Genomic DNA, 22,973 nt, shown 5'->3' with positions numbered 1-22,973 from the left:
CATAGATAGACTCTTCAATGCGTCTAATCACACTCGACAACGTCAATTACTTGGAAAGTTCGAAGAAGAGAAAAATGCAACTAAAGGAGAGAAAATGCTACTCCTGAGACACGGTCGATTGAGATTTCCTTGACGAACTATAAGCCCTCACGGAGAAACAGAGATGCGATGAATTACTGGGAAAGTTCAAAGAAGAGAGAATGCAGTTCCTATCAGGCGGTCGATTGAGACTTCCTTGACGGACTTTTAAGACCTCAAAATATAAGGAGATGACACCAACACAATCCCAAAGTGAAAACTCTGCAATTTTTGCACAACCCATCCAGCATTGTTCCTCTGATCCGCACGCGTTACCATGTCGCATGACCCGTCAACCACTCATCAAACCACCAGGATCACCATCTCACAGTGCATCATCTGGGTGTCCTTCACGGCCGCCACGGCCCTCATACAGCTGCCGTGCGAGTTCGTCAATGGCAATCCGATCCCGACCTTGTTCCTCAAGGGTGGCCCATCCTCTTCAACCTTCCAAGGCTTCGTTCTCTCCCTCATGGCCGCCTTCGCTGGGGCTTATTCCTCCCTCATGGTCCACCACATACCCCGGATCGCCAGTGCTTGCTACTACTTGTCCGTCATTTCCATGACGTCTGCAGTCGCGTTCTTCTTCGTCTTGGCCGTGTCCCAGGTCCGCTCTCCGGGGGCTGATGGTGTTGTAGGAATTAATGTAGCTACGCAATGATTATTTGTGTTTCAATCCTACACATGGGTGTATGATTGGCTCTTATAATTTTGTTTGATCTTGGATGCGTGTAACTACTACGGTAGTTCGTTTGTAATCAGAGTGTTTAATTACAAGGAATAAGAATTAACATGCATTAGGAGGGCTAAATCGCTTCTTATTCATTAAAGTTGGCACCAAAAACATACCCGCCAACTCGAGGAGTTACCGAATACCTAGGAAGCTATCATCGAAAGGGGAACAGAATTTGGAGATCTTTTAATGGAGCCATATGAGATCCGTGTTACCGTCTGTCGCAAATTATACCAAATTTATAGATCAATCTTATTATATCTAGTACTGTTTAAGAAGGACAAAATAAGGATTTTGGACTCATAAAAAGAAAGAGAGTGTCAACCGCAGAGAATGGAGGCCATGTAGAAACACCCATTTTAACTATCCACCAAAAGGATCTATCTAAAATTTGGGGACAGTTTTTTTTAATTTTTGGATAACCCATAGAATACGATGCATAAACTATGACCCATATATTTCTGACAAAAAAAAAAAACTGACCCATATGTGGAACGCTTCTCAAACCCCATAAACAGGTTAGGTTCAGACTTTCGAGCAGTAAAAGCGACCCTGATTCAAAAATATTTATAGACACTTGGTGAGAATTGAACAAATTTCCTTTGAAACCTGAATTGAAAATTTTTAGGTCAAATTTGTATACTCTACTTATGATACATTTGTACATCTCATTGCTTGAAAAAAGATGTGCAACCATCCAAATGGAAAGTCCCATCATCAATTATTGTCCACTAAACTTCTCTTAGTGCCCTCCACTAACGTGTTGAAAGTACAATAAATTGATAAAGTTGGTTCCGGCTCCTATTCTTTTCGTTGTAAATTTCGATCGAGAGTAAAGGTCGATCTGATTAATCTCGTATACCTAGGATCCGCCTGCCTTTCTCATCTTCAAGAAGACTAAGACAAAAGCCACAAAGGTTACAACCCCACAAACCCATCCAATGCCTATGGACAATTTGCTTAAGAACATGCTCATCATTAGGAAAAACCCTAATGCGGCGGAAGCGGACCCCGCTTTCTCGGCGACCATTGCCATTTCCGTGGACACTAGTTCCCGCATCAAAATCCCAACCAAGGAAGCTGCGAACCCTACCACCACCGCGACCTCTGAAAAGTTCAGGAGAAATGAAAGAAGCTTCGAGTGGCGTAACTTATCCATTTCGACGGAGGAGGAGAAGTGGAAGACCATGAAAGCCCCCGTTGCTTGGAAGGTCAGTCCGAGGAACACCTTCCCCAGATTCACCGGTGGAAGCCTCCTCCTTCCTGCCTCGTCATCATCGGTCGCTTGTATTAGCTCAATGTCGACGGTGTGACAGTCGAGTGGGATTTCCGAAGGTGGCATGTGGACCCTCACATGTCGAATGCGGAGCACTCGGTGTTGCGATGGATCGATGTGATCCAGACCGCGTGTTGCATTGCTATCAGAGAGAGGAGACGTGATTGCCTCGTGAACAGAGGACGTCAATGGGATTGCGTCGCGATCAGAGAGAGCCGACAACATGTCTTGCTCGGTCTCAGCCTGGGCTGCTGAGGCAGGTCCAGCGTTGTCCCCCGGAGAAGAAGCATCAGGTGGCTGCTCGACGGTCGCCATGATGACAGGAAGGGCAAGGATCTGTGAATTTGGGAGCATGTTTTTTTGAAACATGTGAGACTGGCCTGCTCTAATGATCGATGAGTGTGCATGGCTAGCTCTTATAGAACGGCTAGCTCCTATAGAACAGGTTTTCGGAAACATCTGCGCTGGTTCCGAGAATTTTTAGGGTGCTTTCCTTGTTCGACATAGGAAGACAATAACGAAAAAGAAGGACCTTATTCAGGGGCTCTTCCTTTTTGCAATCTTATCTGAATACTGCATTTACTCAACCTTGTTATCAACAGAAATTGGATTTCAATCTAAATTAAGCGCTCATCTCAAAATAAAACACATAAAACGCTTATTTTCCTTCGTTCCTCACCATGTGATCACTCACAACTGTTTTCTTTTTCAAATTCCCTAAAGAAAATGTTTTTTTTTTCACGACTTCATAGTTTAAGATGAAATAAGTCCTACATCGGGGATGTTATGTAATATGGACATGATAATATAAGTTATTCGAGTGAAGGTGAGTCTAAATGAATATGTTGATAGTTCACAGACGCCCGACTCTGGCGTTCTCTTGGTTTCTACTGTGAGAACACGGGGGGAGAGGGGGCAAATACAGGAGAACTTCAAGGAACGTGAAGGTCGCCACCATTGATCTCATGGTGGTGTGTTCTTTTGCTTCTGCATACGGGCACGCGGTTTGGCTTATTTTTCCTGTTTTGCGTGTCTGAAGGGTTCATAATATCTCTCTCTGTCCCTCCCCTTCGTCGTTGAGAAGGCCCTGTGATGCTCTCCTAGAAGCATCGTTGCAATTTTCTCTGGACATGAGAAGAGACCACATGGCTTTCCCTATTTCTCAACTTGTGGTTGGTTTGCTATCAAATGGGTCGGGCTATACTTTTTTTTTCCCCTCGATTTAATTCCTTCAGTATATTCTCTCTCCGGCGTTGAGACAAGCAAAAACCTGCGCGTTATTTATCCGCAGTCAAGGCCCGAATTTGCAGATCGAGATAGATGAGGCACGAAATTTCTGGGTACTTTAAATACATAAAACACCCCATTGATCCTTATTTTTCTTTTCATTAGATATCTAGGCGTATACTTAATTGTAAAACTGTTTAACATCTTCTAGATTTTATGTTGACATTACCGCACGATAGATTATGGCACCATCATGTCAATAAAAGTTAGTGATTAGAAGAAGTGTACATAGTCAAACTAAACAAGGCTTTTGTCGAAAGTATGTATAAACTTTTCTAATCTAAGTAGGTTTCCTAAAAGGGTTTCCTATTTTGGATCCAATTCTTGCCTGTATAAGAAGTGGGTTTTCTTTATGAAGAACATTCAAGAGGAGACTTCTTGTGAACTACACAATGAAGTACTATAAGAGTATTTGAAGCCGCGAAAATCTTGTGAGTAAGATTTTGTATAATTCATTTTGTGAGATTGAGAGCTTATTTTGTGAGAAATTTGAGGACTAAACACTGTGTAAATTATTGGGTATAATTGTAAGAGTGATTGAGTGACTCAAGTGTGGTTGTAATCTCCGTTGTATTGCTTAATATCTTGTCAAATTCTATGCTGCTCTCCCTATGGACATAGATTACATCAATCAAACCACGTAAATTTAGTGTCAGGATTATTTCCTTATTCTGATCATTATATTGCTTGATTGTTTGTTTCCGCAACAAGTGGTATTGGAACCAGGCTTGACTGAGTTGAAGCCAATCGATAGAGATGAAAGAAGAAAAAGTGAAAATGAACAGATTTGATGGGAATGATTTTTGTTTCTGGGAAGAAGCCGGAGCCAATGAAGCAAGCTAATTGGAATTTGATGGATAGACAAGCATTGGTGTTATCTGGCTACATGATGATGTGTATATTTGAGTTATATTTTGATTATATTTGGTGGTATTTTGGGCAAATATTCGAATAAATAGAGTGTAATTTATTTGTTTTTATGTATTGTGGTTAGGTGATGGTGAATGATGCAATCGCGAAGATTTTGGACGCTTTTGATGTGTTTTTGAGCTGTTGGTTAAGATTCTGCATGTAAAAGATCTATTTTCCAGAAATTCGTGCTCACGGCTTAAGATTGCGCGGATGTAAAGCTGGCGCAGAATTTGGGGACGTGATTTGGCCATTAATTTCCATATTTTCTAGATCTGATTGAGGAGGATTTTTGTACTTAAATAGAATTCTTAATTAGGGACATTAGGGAGAAGTTTTTGCCTTTTATTTTCTCTTTCCATGTTGGATAGAATTTCTTTTTCTAGACTTTCTCTTTTTTTTATTTAAGAGGTTGAACGCAAGAGGGGAGGAGAGACTTGACTCCAGAAAATTCAGAAACATATTATTTTCTCTTTTGCGCATTTTGTAGCCATGTGTGGCTAACTCCTTTTTAATCTAGCAAAGGATTATCAAAGTTCAAGTTCATTTAAGTTGTGAGATCTAAACTTAATCCTCTTTCTTAATTTCTGCAGTATTTATATATTCTTTGTTTTATTGTTTACCATTGCTTTGTTGGTTGTTACAATAAAAGCTCGTTGTGCAATTGACAGGGTGATAGTTTGCCAATTGAAATACCCAAACCCGTAATTTTTGAGGTGTTTTAATAATAATGGCAAATAATATGACTTGATTAAAACCAGATTTTCAAGTTGTATTATGAGAATATATGATCTAGCTTGAATAAGTTACGCATGTGATTTGTTGGCTAGGGTTGGGTTTTTCTCGTTTTTCATGCTATTAGCGAATTGAATCCTAGGCGCGTGTCGGGGTTATTCGTTAATAAGGGATTAATCACAGGTGCGTGTCCAGTTAATCTAATATTAAGAAAAGATTCGGTTGTTAGAAGCGTTTCAACAACCATAACCAGTCTATTGCAGTGTTTGAGATTATTCGTTTGACTCAATGATCAACTTCCGAACTTGAATGAGATTACCTTTGCTAGATGTTGCGTAATATGATTTTCTTTAATTTCTGTTTGCTTATTTTATTTAAGTATATTCTGCATAAACCCCCCTTTTTAATTTCGCTTTTATTGTTTACTTGGTTTTCAAAGGATTAACGATTTGTCAGTCTCTGTGGATTCGACTCTACTCACCCTAAGTACAATTTATTTGTGATTTAGAGAGTAGGAATTATTTTTGGTGAATTCGACCACCACCAAATTTTGGCGCCGTTGCTGGGGACTGATTTTAATTGATTTTATTCTTTGATGACCAGGTCTGATCGTACAGGTGAACTCCAGTACGATACTGAGATAGAGAAGACAGCTAAGAGGTTAAGAAAAGAAGCAAAATTAAGAAAACAAGCATCTTCATCTACAATTTCAGCACCTAAAGACGAAGCACCCCTTGAACCACCTTATTCTTCTAGCGAATCTGATCAAGAAGAAAAGATGGCTGAAGAAAATAGGAATTTGAGAGAATTAGCGGCCTCTCCAGTCAATCAACAGCCTTTGTGCATCACTTACCCAAATATGGAGGCTCCATTTGAGTTGAAATCAGGTTTAATCTAGTTGCTGCCCACTTTTCATGGATTAGAGAATGAAGATCCTCATAAACATCTCAAAGAATTTCATATAGTTTGTTTCACCATGAAACCACAAGGAGTAACGAAAGAGCAAATTAAGTTGAGGGCCTTTCCATTTTCTCTAGCTGATGCAGCCAAGCAATGGCTATTTTATCTACCTCCTGGGACTATTACTTCATGGACAGGCATGGTAAATATTTTTTCTTGACAAGTTCTTTCCTGCCTCCCGAGCCGCTGGAATAAGAAGAGGAATTTGTGGGATTAAGCAACGGGATACGGAGACTCTCCATGAATATTGGGAGAGATTTAAAAGATTGTGTGCAAGCTGTCCCCAACATGGAATTCCAGATCAGGCCCTTATTCAGTATTTTTATGAAGGATTATTATCCACGGAGAGAAAGATGATGGATGCCGCAAGTGGAGGAGCTATTGTCAACAAGACACCCCAAGCTGCTCGTGATTTAATTACTACCATGGCTGCCAATTCCTAGCAATTTGGGTCTCACCAAGAACCCTCAAGAAGGGTTAATGAGGTAAATGCATCTTCCCTTGAGAGCAAAATCGATCAACTAACCTCTTTGGTTCAAAATTTGGTTGTAGGGAATACACAACAAGCCAAAGTGTGTGGGATTTGTGCTTATACCCGTCATTCTACGGATATGTGCCCCACTTTGCAAGATGATACCCCTGAACAAGCAAATGCCGTTGGGAATTTTCCTGACCTACCACAAAGGAAGTATGATCCATACTCAAATACATACAATCTGGGATGGAGAGATCACCCAAACTTTAGTTATGGATCTAGAGCGCAAAATTTCCAACAATTTCAGCAAAGACCATCAGCCCCACTGCAGCAAAATTCTTCAGCACCAGGTATGTCTCTTGAAGAGATAGTTAAATCTTTTGCGACTAACACTCAACAATTTCAACAGGAGACAAGGGCGAGCATACAAAATTTGGAGAATCAAATTAGCCAATTGGCAACGTCCCTAAGCAAGTTGGAGTCTCAAGGAAAATTGCCTTCTCAAATAATAGTGAACCCAAAAGAAAACGCGAGCACAATTACCTTGAGAAGTGAAAAAGAGCTGGAACCTATTGCTAGAAAAAGACGTGAGCACGGCTTGCAATCAAAGAAAGAAACAGAGGTGATAGTTAAGAAACAGACAGAGCAGCCTGATAAGTCTGTACCTGAGAAGCCCAAAATTTTGGAGACCAAACCTCCTTTTCCAGAAAGATTAGCCAAATCAAAGAAGGAAAAGGAGAAGGAAGAAATTCTTGAAACATTCCGAAAGGTTGAGATGAATATACCCTTGCTTGATGTAATTAAGCAAATACCCAGGTATGCAAAATTTCTTAAAGAGTTGTGCATTAATAAGAAAAAGTTGACCGGGTATGAGAAGGTAAGTGTGGGGGAAAATGTGTCTGCTGTTCTTCAAAAAAAATTACTACCTCCCAAATGCAAAGACCAAGGTATGTTTGCTATATCTTGCACTATTGGGAATGTGGGAATAAAAAGGGCTATGTGTGATTTGGGAGCTTCAATTAATGTGATGCCATGGTCCATTTATTCTTCTTTAAATGCTGGTCCATTAAAAGAAACTGGGGTAGTAATTCAACTTGCCGATAGATCAATTGTTTACCCCAAAGGTGTGTTAGAGGATGTGTTAGTTCAGGTCAATGGTATGATTTTTCCTGCAGACTTCTTTATTTTAGATATGGAGGATGACAAATCCTCAAATTCATCTGATATTCTGCTAGGAAGACCTTTCCTTAGTACTGCTAGAACAAAGGTCGATGTGCATAATGGTACATTAACTATGGAATTTGATGGTGAGGTGATTAAATTTAATGTTTATGATGCCATGAAATATCCTGATGATGTATCTTGTGTTTTCAGCATTGACATTATTGAACCACTAACTCAAAAGATATTTGAGTTAAGTGAGAATGACAAGTTGATGGTTGCGCTTTGCAAAAGTATAAGTCTGGACAGCATTGGTAAGGTTGAAAGAAAGTTTTTAATTGATGATGAATTGCAAGAAGTAGTGTACGAATTGGAGGCACTTAAGCCTAAGGTAAGATCTAGTCCTTCTATGGACTTGCCCACATCTCACACCATTCTTTTACCTTCTGTTTTGTAGCCTCCTAAATTGGAATTAAAGTCGCTGCCCAGACATTTGCAGTATGCATTTTTAGGTGATGGGGATACTCTCCCAGTGATCATCTCAAGTAAACTCAGCAAGGGAGAAGAGGAAGAGTTGATTGAAGTGTTAAAAGAACATAAAAGGGCTGTAGGATGGACAATTGCAAATATCAAAGGAATAAGCCCATTTACATGCACGCATAGGATCCTATTGGAAGAAAATAGCAAGCCTATTAGGGAGGCTCAAAGACGTTTGAATTCGCCTATGATGGAAGTTGTAAAGAAAGAAATTTTGAAATTGTTAGATGTTGGTACGATTTATCCAATTTCTGACAGCAAATGGGTAAGCCTAGTTCAGGTAGTACCCAAGAAAACAGGTATAACAGTGATTGAGAATACAGATGGTGAGTTGGTGCCCACCCGAGTTCAAAACGGGTGGCGGGTTTGTATAAATTACAGAAAATTAAATGCATCAACTAGAAAAGATCATTTTCCTCTTCCATTTATTGATCAAATGCTTAAATGGTTGGCTGGTAGAACTCATTATTGTTGTCTTGATGGATATTCAGGTTTCTACTAAATTCCGGTTGCACTCGAAGATCAAGAAAAGACAACGTTCACCTGCCCGTTTGGAACTTTTGCTTACCGGAGGATGCCATTTGGGCTTTGTAACGCCCCAGCCACTTTCCAAAGGTGTATGGTTAGCATATTTTCTGTTTATGGTAATTCTTTTGATGAGTGCTTGGCTAACCTTACAAAAGTTTTGAAGAGGTGTTTGGAGTCTAATCTTGTGTTGAATTATGAAAAATGTCACTTTATGGTCGATCAAGGGTTAATTTTGGGACATATTGTGTCTGCTAAAGGAATTGAAGTAGATAAAGCTAAAATAGACGTTATTAAATCCTTGCCTTACCCCGCGAGTATGCGGGAGGTGCGTTCTTTTCTTGGGCATGCAGATTTTTATAGGCGCTTCATCAAGGATTTTTCCAAGATCACTCAAACCTTGTGTCAATTGTTGCAAAAAGATGTCCCATTTGAGTTCAATGAAGAGTGCAAGGCAGCTTTTGATACTCTTAAAGGAATGTTAGTTTCTGCACCAATTATCCAACCACCAAATTGGAATTACCCTTTCGAGATCATGTGTGACGCAAGCAACAGAGCTGTGGGCGTGGTTCTAGGACAGCGAATTGAGAAGAATCCACATGTCATATACTATGCCTCAAGGACGCTGGATAGTGCTCAGTGCAATTACTCCACGACGGAAAAGAACTTTTAGCTATTGTATTTGCTTTAGAAAAATTCCGTTCTTATTTATTGGGCACTAAAGTGATTGTTTATTCTGATCATGCAGCGTTGAAATTCTTACTCAAGAAGAAGGAGGCAAAACCGAGGCTGATCAGATGGATTCTCTTGTTACAAGAATTCGATTTGGAGATAAGAGACAAAAAGGGGTCTGAAAATCTGGTTGCTGACCATCTTAGTCGATTACCTATCGCTGAAGAAGCACAGCCTTTGCAAGATGACTTTCCCGATGAGTATTTATTTTCTGTGCAAAGTACAGCTCCCTGGTATGCTGATATTGTAAATTACCTAGTAGCTGGTACCTTCCCTAATGAATTAACTAGGTCTGAAAAAGATAGGATAAAAAGGGATGCTAAGTATTATGTATGGGATGATCATTATTTGTGGAAATATTGTTCTGACCAAGTTATTAGGAGATGTGTTTCTGAGGTAGAGGTTGAGTCAATTCTGAAATTTTGTCATTCTTATGCTTGTGGAGGTCATTTTGGACCCAAGAGAACAGCACGCAAAGTATTAGAGTGTGGGCTGTATTGGCCTTCTTTATTTCGTGATGCTTATATGTTCTATAAGTCCTGTGCTAATTGTCAAAGAATTGGTAATTTAGGACACAGAGATCAAATGCCACTCACTCCTATACTTGTTTGTGAAATATTTGATGTATGGGGTATTGATTTTATGGGTCATTTTCCACCTTCATTTGGTCATACTTATATTCTGCTTGCTGTAGATTATGTTTCTAAATGGGTGGAAGCCAAGGCTACATGAACCGACAATGCTAAGACTGTAGCAGATTTTGTCAAAACTCACATCTTTGCTAGGTTCGGAACGCCAAGGGCAATTATCAGTGATAGAGGGACTCATTTTTGCAATCGCATCATGGAAGCGCTCTTCACCAAATATGCTGTAACTCATCGCACCTCCACTGCCTACCATCCACAGACGAATGGACAAGCCGAAGTGTCGAACAGAGAAATTAAGTCCATACTTGAAAAGACAATCAATCCAAATAGAAAAGACTAGAGTTTACGGTTGGATGACGCACTCAGGGCTTATCGTACAGCCTACAAGACCCCTATAGGCATGTCTCCATATCGTCTTGTTTTTGGTAAGCCTTGTCACCTCCCTGTGGAGTTAGAGCACCGCGCTTATTGGGCTATCAAGCAATGCATCATGAAGATGGATCAGGCTGGTGAACATAGGAAATTACAATTGCAGGAGCTGGAGGAGATTAGAATTGATGCATATGAGAGCTCCAGAATTTACAAGGAAAAGACAAAGAATTTTCATGACCAAATAATTTCTAGGAAATAATTTTCAATTGGACAAAAAGTTCGACTTTAGCATTCCCGTTTGAAATTATTTCCTGAAAAACTAAGGTCTAAGTGGATTGGTCCTTTTATTGTTACTAATGTATTTTCTCATGGTGCAGTAGAGATACAGAGCCTAGAGACAAACAAGGTTTTTAAAGTGAGTGGACATCGTCTCAAGCCATTTTATGAAGGGTTTCAGGCTCATAGGAAAAAGGAAATAACCCTGGACAGGGTTAATGAGGGGGAATGAAAATGCAGGTCGTCTAGCCTAGGACGTTAAACAAGGGCACTTTGGGGAGGCAACCCAAGTTTAAGGCGTGCCCACGCCTTATTTCTAGTTCATTTTCAGTTCATTTTATTTACTGTCATCTTCTCCAATAATTTACCCTAATTTTCTGTTCTTTTATTTACCCTCATACATGTCTACTCATGCTTCTCCATCAACACCACCACCTACCGCCCCCCCAATGCAAAACCAGAGCCTGTCTCAACAAGCAGAAGCGTTTCAAAGTACCCTGCGATTTGAAGATGCAGCCCACCAGGCCAGGTTTAAAACTCTTCAAAGATAGCCCATCGTGCCTTGTTCGATTTTCCCACAGGAACAGTGCACTACTCGAACTCCCAACGCGGGCATGGTTTCTCTATCCACTTCAGCTGCCCGTCTTAGATTGCCGTGATTCCATATCCTCCACCATTCAGGGAAGTTAAACTCCTCTTTCTTTTCCATTTGTGCTTTTCTTTTTCCTACACATCGAGGACAATGTGTGTATTAAGTGTGGGGGAGGAACTTGCTTATCGCTTTGTTTGTCCTTGACCATAGCTTTTATCTAGTTAAATCATTAACCTCTAGTTTGAATTTGTGCAACTCTTCTTGTCTTGAATTGATAAATATGCTAGATTATGTAATAAACTTAATATAACCAGATTTATTCTTAATTTTTCGTGAAATAAATGGTTGATTTTGGTCGTTCTTCTTATCATAAAATATGAGGCTTGAAATAATGAGGTGAAATATGCTTAACTTGCTTGATTTAAATCTACGTCATATGCATATGAAATTTTCACTAAACTTGCCTAGTCACATAATTATTCACATGTGAAAGTGTGATGGAAATGAGGTTGTTGAAAAAAAAAAAAAGGAGAAAAGTATTATGTTTGATTATGTTTGCTCCGCTGTTCTGCTCTATTTGAGTAACCAGGGGTCTTCATGCGCCCCATGTTGACACTCAGGCCAAAAAAAAAAAGTTAGCAGAATATGAGTAGTGCTAATAACCACTTAGGGTTGTGATGGGCTGAGTAACCGAGGGTAACCACCATAACTGGTCTACTTTCGCGTCAAAAGGTCTATGACACTCTAGGCAAGCCTAAACGTGTTGCAATAATTTAAAAGCACCTCAATTTCTTGTTTATTGCTTGAATTTGTGTGAGATTTGTGACTTGGCAGGTTGAGGGATGATTCTTTATGCATTAACTTATATGAAGCTCATTTGTGTGAATATTCTAAAAATGTTTGAGCCTTGTGTTTTATGATGATAAGAATTATTAAAATTAGTTATTTATTGCTTGAGAAATTGAGACTTGTTGGTTATGTTGAGTTTATTATGTTGGGATTTGTGCCAGTGATGGCTAGACGTCGTTGGTTGACAGATTTTGGTTATGCTTGAGGACAAGCATTGGATAAGTGTGGGGGAGTTTGATGATGTGTATATTTGACTTATATTTTGATTATATTTTGTGGTATTTTGGGCAAATATTCGAATAAATAGAGTGTAATTTATTTGTTTTTATGTATTGTGGTTAGGTGATGGTGAATGATGCAATCGCGAAGATTTTGGACGTTTTTTATGTGTTTTTGAGCTGTTGGTTAGGATTCTGCATGTAAAAGATCCATTTTCCAGAAATCCGTGCTCAAGGCTTAAGATTGCGCGGATGTAAAGCTGGCGCAGAATTTGGGGACGTGATTTGGCCATTAATTTTCATATTTTCCAGATCTGATTGAGGAGGATTTTTGTACTTAAACAGAACTCTTAATTAGGGACATTAGGGAGAAGTTTTTGCCTTTTATTTTCTCTTTCCATGTTGGATAGAATTTCTTTTTCTAGACTTTCTTTTTTTATTTTATTTAAGAAGTTGAACGCAAGAGGGGAGGAGAGACTTGACTCCAGAAAATTCAGAAACATATTATTTTCTCTTTTGCGCATTTTGTAGCCATGTGTGGCTAACTCCTTTTTAATCTAGCAAATGATTATCAAAGTTCAAGTTCATTCAAGTTGTGAGATCTAAACTTAATCCTCCTTCTTAATTTCTGCAATATTTATATATTCTTTGTTTTATTATTTACCATTGCTTTGTTGGTTGTTCTAATAAGAGCTCATTGTGCAATTGACAGGGTGATAGTTTGCCAATTGAAATACCCAAACCCGTAATTGTTTAGGTGTTTTAATAATAATGGCAAATAATATGACTTGATTAAAACCAGATTTTCAAGTTGTATTATGAGAATATATAGTCTAGCTCGAATAAGTTACGCGTGTGATTTGTTGGCTAGGGTTGGGTTTTTCTCGTTTTTCATGCTATTAGCGAATTGAATCCTAAGCGCGTGTCGGGGTTATTCGTTAATAAGGGATTAATCATAGGCGTGTGTCCAGTTAATCTAATATTAAGAAAAGATTCGGTTGTTAGAAGCGTTTCAACAACCATAACCAGTCTATTGCAGTGTTTGAGATTATTCGTTTGACTCAATGATCAACTTCCGAACTTGAATGAGATTACCTTTGCTAGATGTTGCATAATATGATTTTCTTTAATTTCTGTTTGCTTATTTTATTTAAGTATAGTCTGCATAAATCCCCTTTTTAATTTCGCTTTTATTGTTTACTTGGTTTTCAAAAGATTAACAATTTGTCAGTCTTTGTGGATTCGACTCTACTCACCCTAAGTACAATTTATTTGTGATTTAGAGAGTAGGAATTATTTTTGGTGAAGTCGACCACCACCACTACATTCGTATGTATGTCGTGTTTCACTTTTTGAAAGAGAAGACCACAGTGGGTTTGATGAATACCTTGTCAAACATGTACAAGAAGCCTTCTATGACCATCAAGGTCTACTTGATTCGATGTCTGTATCACTTAAAGATGGGCAAACGTGGTGTGTCGGTTGCTAACCATGTTAATGAGTTCAATGTGGTCATCACTCAATTGAGTTCGATTGAGATTAACTTTGAAGATGATGTACATATTTTGATTATATTATCCTCATTATGTGATAGTTAGAATGCTACCGTTACTACTGTTAGTAATTTCTCTAGGTTAAGAAACTTGACAGGATATCGTAGAAGAGAATCAAGTCTGGTTGAACAACTTGTGTGCATGTTGCTTTAGTAGACGAAGGAAGAGGACGAGCTAGTAGTCGCGTTAGTAGGAGTAGTGGGAGTTTGAACAAAGGTAGTCAACCTAGGATTGGTGGTGTTTTCTATTGAAATTGTGATAAGAGGGGACATCTTAGAAAGGATTGTCTGATGCTGAAGAGCAAGAAGGCCAAGAAATTAGAGTTGAGTCTGCAGATGATGTTGCAACTGTAGTTGATTGTAATTTGAATAATGCTGATTATATATTGTCTATCACTAAGAATTTGCCATTTGACGGATGGATTATGGGTTCTGATTCTTCGATACACCAAGTCGGAACTGATTTACTATTTATCAGTGCATAGATACTGATAAACTGTAGCTGGGGAACAACGCTGAGTGCGAAGTTGTAGGTATTGGCGATGCTATAATCATAATGCATAATGGTATCGTGAGGACATTGATTGAAGTGAGACATGTTCCAGAATTGAAGAAGAACCTGATTTCCTTTAGTGCCCTAAATTCGGTTGGGTGTCGGTATATTTAAAAATGTGGAGTTTTGATGGGTGTTCAAGATGACTTGGTAATAATAAGAGGAATCAAGCACAGTGGCATGTATGAGCTTCAAGGAGAGATAGTGATGAATTTCGTCGTTGAGACGTCGAATACATCTATTTGAGAGTTTGAATTGTGGCATATGTGTTTGGTGCACAATGACAAGAGAAGCTTGAAGGTTCTAAACGAAATGAATTTGCTATGTTTATGTGGCTCACGAACTGAATGTATACAGGTGCTGTGACTTAGCAAAATAGTGAAAAGTGTATTTCGGTACGATTGTAAGAGAAACCACAAAGATTGCAGTTTACTTGGATGTTTGCGGTTTGTTGTGATTTCTTTCTCGATTGAACATTGAACTCTCAAAGAGTTATATGCTTATCTAGAGCATTTATTAGCTAAGGTTAAAATACATGGTGAAAGGCATGACGTCATAGTAGAAAAATGAAGATAGGGCGTATCATTCAAAGAAAAACCTAAAGCTTAATCCAAAGCAAATATGTTGTTAGGTTACCAAAATATTTAGTAAATCCACATGTAAACAAGGAAACCAATATCCGATTTAAACATTGATAAATCTAAAAAATATCTTAAAATTACTCTAAACCTTTTGACAATTTGCCAACGTAATTCTTTCGACTAATTTTGGTCGAAAATCGCTAACGTGGACGCCGGCCATCCTACGTGGCACAATCGATAGGACGAATGTGGCATAATCAATAGGACGGCTGGCATTGACGTGAATAATTTTTGCAATATTTAGAAAATTTTCTAAATTATATGCATATTATTTTTATTTTATTTTCTTATTTTTTTTCCACTAGGCGAGGGCCGTCTCAACCTCATCGGCAAGGGCTTGGAGGCCCTCACCCAGCGGCTGGCGAGGCCCCAGCAACCTTCGCTAGCCACCATGAAAAAAAAAGTAAAGCAAAAAAGAAAGACAAAAGAAAATATAAAATATACAAAATATTCGACAATTTTTTAAAAAAATTACAAAAAATATTTACATTAGCGCCAGCCGTACAACATAGGACGATCAGCGTCCACGTCAGCAATTTTCAGCTAAAATTGATTGGAAAGACTATATTAGTAAATCATTAAAATGTTTAGGAATAAATTGGTTAAATTGAAATGTTTAGAATTGAATTGGTACAAGTATAATGGTTAATGACTTTTTTGGTTATTTTTCCCTAAGTTATCTCACGTAGCTTAATTAAATATCGCGCATGTTAGGTCTGCATTGTAGCGATTTGACATCCCTGCATAATCATATTTAGAGGTCGCATTTAAGACATGCATATATCACATCATTGTTCGCTCTCTAGATGAAGTTTGCATAATTCCCGTTTCGTGAAGCTATGGTGAAGTTTTGCTATGCTTAACATATCAACGTACTTTAAATCCCTTCAAGTAATTTATTTATCATTTTGATTATTGAGTGTTACATTGATATTTGTGCACCCACATGATCACCCATTACATGTTAATGGTTTAGAATTAAAATTGACAAAGATTGCTTGCAAATCATTTTCGAAATAAAAAGAAAAGGTAAGGGCATTAGATTAATCTAGCGTAATCAAATTCATGTATCCATGAATCTCTGGTTCATGTAAGTAAAATGTACTTGGGTTTACTTGGTTTCTAATCAATTTATAACCGATTAGTGTCAACTCCAAGATAAATTGAATTGCATGTTTAAATGGTCCAAGTTGCAATTGGTATGGATTTGAGAGATAAACTAAAAAGCACCCATGGTTGGATTGTCTAATGCTCTCTCTCTCTCTCTCTCTCTCTCTCTCTCATTGACGTAGCCATTGTCGTCCTTCTGGCGCTAATTAAGGCTTTCTTAAACTCATACTTTTTTATTTTTTGCCTTTTTCCAGTAATACCATTTTAATCAAACGTGCAAACTTTTGTACAACGTTTATTTAAGTGTCATAACTTTTTTTCAATCACTTGAGCACCATATAACTTTTCAATCGATCACCACAACTGCCATGCCACATTGGATTTCCAACATATGAGTAGACGTTTTTTAAAAGTTATGGCACTTAAGTGATTGATTAAAAATTATGGCACTCAAGTGAATATTTTTTAGAAATCATAACACTTAAGTGAGCGCTGCACAAAAATTATGGCACTTCTCGATTACTTGGAAAGTTCAAAGGATAGAAGGCAATTCGTAAGAGAACGAGGATTGAGATTTCCTTGACTAGCTATAAGCCCTCACGTACAAGAGAGATGCGATCAATTACGGGGAAAGTTCAAATTAAGAATAGAGATTGCATTTCCTAGGAGCCGGTCAATTGAGACTTCCTTGACTAACTTTTAAGACCTCAAAATATAAGGAGATGATACCAACACAATCCCAAAGTGAACACTGTGCAATTTTTGCACAACCCATCCAGCATTGATCCTCTGATCCGCACACGTTACCATGTCGCACGACCCATCAACTGCTCATCAAACCACTAGGATCACCATCTTGCAGTGCATCACCTGGGTGTCTTTCATGGCCACCACGGCCCTCGTACAGCTGCCGTGCAAGTTCATCGATGGCAACCCGATCCCGACCTTGTTCCTCAAGGGTGGCCCATCCTCTTCGACCTTCCAGGGCTTCGTTCTCTCCCTCATGGCCGCCTTCGCTGGGGCTTATTCCTCCCTCATGGTCCACCACATACCCCGGATCGCCAGTGCTTGCTGCTACATATTGTGCTGCTACTTATCCGTGAATTCCATGCAGTCGCGTTCTTCTTCATCTTGGCCATGTCCCAGGTTCGCTCCCCCGGGGCTGATGGTGTTGTAGGAATTAATGTAGCTGAGCAATGATTATTTATGTTGCAAGCCCATACATGGGTGTATGATTGGCTCTTATAATTTTGGTTGGTCTTGGATGCGTATAACTACTAAGGTACTACGTATATAATCAGACTGTTTTACTTACAAGGAAAAAAGTTTTCAAGGTTATATGCATAAATATGCGTGTTTACGTTACACGTCACACAAATTAACATGAATTAAGAGGCTAAATCACTTCTTGTTCATTAAAGTTGGCACCAGAAACAGACCCGCCAACTCGAGGAGTCAACGAATATCTAGGAAGCTGTCTTCAAAAGGGGAAGAAAATTTGGAGATCTTTGAATGGAGCCATATGAGACCCGTGTTAGCATTATACTTATTGCAGTCTGTCGCAAATTATACCAATTTTATAGATCAATCTCATTATATAAAGCACTGTTAATAAGCAAAAAAAAAAAGGGATATTGGATTAAAAAAGGAAAGAGAGTGTCGACCGCGTAGAATGGAACGCGGCCATGCAGAACCACCTATTATAACTATCCCCGATAATGGTCAAAAGGATCTATCTAAAATTTGGGGGATAATTATTTTAAAAGCCCTAAACCTGTTGTACGACGACAAATTCAGTCCTAAACTTTTCAATTGTACCAATTTAGTCCTAAATCTTTTGAAAATTTGTCAATTTAGAAAATATTATTTGGATAATAGACCGGAAGAACTACATTAGCAAATCATTAAAATGTTTAGAACTAAATTGACAAATCATCAAAAGATTTAAGACTAAATTGATACAATCGAAAGGTTAAAGATTATTGGCCACCGTGCAATAGGTTCAGGCTTTTTGGACAATTTTCCTGAAATTTGGGGGCACTTATTTTTTTGGATAACCCAAAGTGTATGATGCATAAACTTGGCGACCTAAAAGAGCCATCTATGGAACACTCCTCAAACTCCATGAACAGGTTAAGTTCAGGCTTTCGAGCTTTAGGCTATCCTGATTCAAAGTAATTTGTATGCAATTGGCGAGATATGAATGGATACCCTTCAGAATTCGAGTTTGAATTTCAAATTTGCATACTCTACATATGATACATTTATACATCTAGTTGCTTGAAAAACGAGGTGCAACAGTCCAATAGAAAGTCCTACCATCAATGATTATCCACTAAACTTCTCTTATGGCCCTCCACCAACTAGTTGAAAGTACAATAAAGTTTATTCTGCTCCTATTCGTTTCATTGGACCTAGATTTAATTTCCATAGAGACTAGAGGTCGACCTAATTAATGTCGTACACCTAGGATCAACCTGCCTTTCTCATCTTCATGAAGACTAACACAAAAGCCACAAAGGATACAGCACCACAAACCCATACAATGCCCATAGACAATTTGCTCAAGAACATGTTCATCATTAGGAAAAACCCTAACGCGGCAGAAGCGGACCCCGCTTTCTCAGCAACCATTGCCATCTCTGTGTACACTAGTTCGCGCGTCAAAACCCCGACCAAGGAAGCCGTGAACCCTACCACCACCGCGACCTCGGAAAAGTTCAGGAGAAATGAAAGAAGCTTCGAGTGGCGTAAATTATCCATGTCGAGGGAGGACGAGAAGTGGAAGACCATGAAGCCCCCCATTGCTTGGTAGGTCAGTCCGAGGAACACCTTTCCCAGATTCGCTGGCCGAAGCCTCCTCTTTTCTGCCTCATCATCATCCATCGTTTGGATTAGCTCGATGTCAATGGTGTGATAGTGGAGTACGGTTTCCGGAGGCAGATTTATGTGGAACCTCATGCGTCCAAAGCGATATTCATTTTCCCTAATAAAAAATGATGAAGTGACATTTAGACATGAGTTATATTGGTGTACTAAGTTGTTTGTTTGGCTATAAAAATCACAAGAAAAAGAATAATAGTATCACCCAATATATACTTTTCTGTCCAAAAAGGAAACTTAATTTCCTAATTCAAATAGGTTATCTAATTTGAGTTGGTTTCTACTTCAAGTGGTTTTCTAGTTTGAATAGGTTAGGGTAGGGGAGGGTAGGGTAGGGGAGGGCCGAACCGAGCTTTTTTGACACCCCTAGTACTCACATTAGCCGGAGTAGCGTGAATTTGAATGGATGTAGTCAATCTAGGACCGACATTGTTGTCTGTTGGAGTTTTGGCAAGATGAGGCATCTTAGAAATGATTGCCTTAACTTGAAGAATAAGAAGGGTAAGGAAATGTGAGTTAAGTCCAAAGATGATGTTGCAGCTGTAGTTGACTGTAATTCAAATATTGCTAATTGTGTCCTATTTGTCACTGAAGATTTGTTATTTGATGGATAGATAATGGATTCTAGTTGTTCGTTTCATGCTACACCAAATGATAAGTAGTTTATTACTTATCAATGCATAAATAATGGTAAAGTTCAGTTGGGGAATAATGCTGAGTGTGAGGTTGTGGGCGTTGATAATATTAGAATTAGAATGCATAATGGTATCGTGAGGAGATTAACTAGAGCGAGTCATGTTTCAGAGTTGAAGAAGAACCTCATTTCCTTGAGTGTAATGGATATAGCTGGATGTCGGTATACTTCAGAAGGTCTAAAGGTCGTTCAAGGTGCTCTAATGATAATAAGAGGAACCAAGCATAGTGGCCTATATGAGTTTTAAGAGAAGAAAATGACGGATTTTGCCGTGAAGACGTTGGATGCATCTATTCCACAGTTTGAATTGTGGCATGTGCGTTTGGGGGCACATTGGCAAGAGAAGCTCGAAGATTCTGAGTGAAAGAAACTTGCTGTGTGTGATGTGGCTGAGGAATTGAATGTATGTAGGTGTTGTGATTTAGATTAATGGCGAAAAGCGCACTTCAGTTCGACTATCGGAGAAACTATGGAGATTACAGAGTTGATTCATTTGGATGCTCGCAAGCTATCACGATTTTCTTCGAAGAAGAGTGTTATATTTATGCTAACAATTGTAAATGATTACTTGAGGAAAACCTAGGTGTTTGTGCTAAGGCACAAGTATGATGTTGTTGTCGAGATAAAACAGTTAAGATCTTTGATTGAAAAGGAAGATTGGTAAGATGATCAAGCATGTACGGACTGACAATAATATGGAGTTCTGCTCGGAATTGTTAAAGGAATTCTGCATGAAGGAAGGTATATTGAAACACTGGATTAATGCTTGTGAGCCACAGCAGGTTGTAGAATTAATGAGCATAATATTACTACATATGGCCCATAAAATGCCATGTAGTGCTAGTATAGCTAGGAGATTCTTTACGGATGCATTTAGTATGGTGGTTGTCGCGACCTTACCTAACCTCAGTGTGGGTAGCACCTACGGAGGTTCGGCTAATGGATTATTAAGTCTAAGCCTAACTTGGGCCCTCCCAAGCTCTATCAATTCGCGACTTAAGGTTCATGTTTTTTTAACATGCAAGTGATTTTCATTTCGAAGTCGCCACTAATCTATATACGGTGGGTCGATTAGAAACTCAAATAAAGTATAGGGAAATATACTTTATTCCTACGAACTAGAGATTATGAATACAGGGACTTGGTTACGTTAGATTACTCTAACGCCCTTTCGGTACCTTTTCCTTTCATAAAAATGTTTGAGCAGGCAGTCTAGGTCCATTTTATTACTTCCTAATGTGTGGGGTGATCATGCAGGTGAGCAAACCACCAAATTAACACCCAATAACGAAAGCGGTAAATAAATTGCTAAATTAGGAGAATAACGTACCTCATAGCAACGTAAGCATCTGTATTGTTAGCTAGAAAATCACATCAATAATCTTAATATGATTTCTAGTTAACAAGCAATTCACTTGATGTATTTTTTTTGGGTTTTCTCTTGATTAAATGAAAACTAACCTACATGCCTGTTGACACTTAAATTTTGACTATCCATTCAGGTTTTAATTGCATTGAAAATTTAGAATTAATTTTTAACCTCTAAATAAAAATATTTTCATTAAATTACATGGTGTGTTGATATTAAGCGCATATGCATTAATAGAATTTAGTGGAACATATCTTTCTTTTATTTTAAAATAAATCATTATAAAAGTTTAAAAAAAAAAGAAGAAAGAAGAAAAAAAAAAGAAAAAGAAAAAAAGAGAGAAGACAAAAGGGTAGCTCTTCCCTATGGACAGGCACGGTCTCCATACACGCTTTCACAAAGGAAGCAAAAGGAAGCGAGGACATAAGAAATGGGTCTGCAAGTTTTGTTCGATAAAGAAACCAAATAAAAGCTGACAAGAAGAGACAAAATAGTGCAGAGCTCTCTTCTTTCTCTCAGTCAACACACGTCCATAACAGGTTAAGAAAGGAGGGGGAGAGAGGGAGAGTTGGCCGCGGGGGGAGCCATTGGAAGCGAGAAGGAGAGATTGGAGAGAGAGATCTGCGAGAGTGAGAAGCGGAGTCGAGAACGAACGACGCATCCTACGGCGACCATCGCGTCCGAACCTTGGACGACGACCTCTCCCGGCCAACGTCCCCAGCACCCCACCCCCCGGCGTCCGTGTTTCCGGTGAGCCCTTTTCTTGGTCTCGAACCCCCATACCCGAAGATCTCGGCTCGGAGGTGTCGAGGCAGTCAACCATGGCACGATTTGTGTCGAGCGCACCCTTTAACCGTCGTCTCCAAGCCAGGTAGGGGTCTGCGGTTAAACGCTCGCGCCGCGAACCTTTCGTCGTCTTCCCCTGTTTTGGCCGAACCGTAAAAGCCACTCATTCTTTGTTCGGGGTCCATAGGTGTGCTAAGTTTGGGTGAGCTGATGTGGTTATTTTGGCTGGTCTGGTGATGGTTTCCGTTGGGTCTATATCTCGATTCGAGTTTGAAAAAATATTCAATGTCTCATCCTCGACTCTTGCTCACCACATGTTTGACAATATGCCCAACTCAGCCCGTGTACTGGCTGTGCTGATTTCCATTTGTTCTTACGTGCTTATACAGCAAGTTCGACATCATTATAAACTCTTTGTTGCTTGTTGAGCATTACTTTCATCGTCGAACCAAGTCTGAGCATGAGATTTTCTTTGAGCATTCCATTGCCCTACGCCTTGTGCATGAGGAAATGATAAATGTCCATGCTTGAAACGTCAATCTTTTGAGACATTCGCGTTGGCTTGTGATTTTGAATGTCAAATGTTCGGTAGTCGAGAATAGGCGATGGTCGAATATGTGGCGGACGGTAGAGGTCCGATGAATGGGCGCGTATCGACTGACTGTGAAGCATAATGTTCATGGCTGGAATGTTGATGTTCTGGAGTCAGTAAGCAAATCTTTGGGTGTTCTGGGCATGCATGAAGAAGGAGACGTGAGTTGGAAATTTGTGAAGGAGCGGCCGAGAGTAGTACCGTCGTAGTAGTGGACTTTGGGCTCATTTAGACTTAGTGAGCCTTGGGCTTAGAGTGTTATTTTGGTGAGTTTGGGCTTAGTTTTTATTATAAGAGTAGTGATTGTTGGGTTTAATTAGGCTTATTTGGGTTTGTTATTGGTTTGAGTAAGCTTGAGAAAGGGCCCACTTTTGTCTATGGCACGATCAAGTGGCCTGTTCGCGGTCCATATTCGGACTAGGCCCCAAGGC

General features: G+C 39.2%; 1 long non-coding RNA gene and 1 pseudogene across 1 annotated transcript; both read left to right on the top strand.

The window, feature by feature from the left end:
- The first annotated feature begins 5,613 nt into the window (after positions 1 to 5,613).
- On the top strand, positions 5,614 to 10,395 carry LOC115667232 (uncharacterized; annotated as a pseudogene).
- Positions 10,396 to 21,558: 11,163 nt separating this feature from the next.
- LOC130137779 (uncharacterized) lies at positions 21,559 to 22,398 on the top strand. Its single transcript, XR_008816208.1, has 2 exons — positions 21,559 to 22,035; positions 22,138 to 22,398. It is a non-coding gene; the product is annotated as an uncharacterized LOC130137779 (long non-coding RNA).
- The last annotated feature ends 575 nt before the right edge of the window (positions 22,399 to 22,973 follow it).

The sequence above is a fragment of the Syzygium oleosum genome, unplaced genomic scaffold, assembly GCF_021117445.2.
Source record: "Syzygium oleosum isolate NSW1041296 unplaced genomic scaffold, Sole_v2.1 Sole_v2.03, whole genome shotgun sequence".
Lineage (NCBI taxonomy): Eukaryota > Viridiplantae > Streptophyta > Magnoliopsida > Myrtales > Myrtaceae > Syzygium > Syzygium oleosum.
This window is presented reverse-complemented; position numbering and strand designations above follow the sequence as displayed.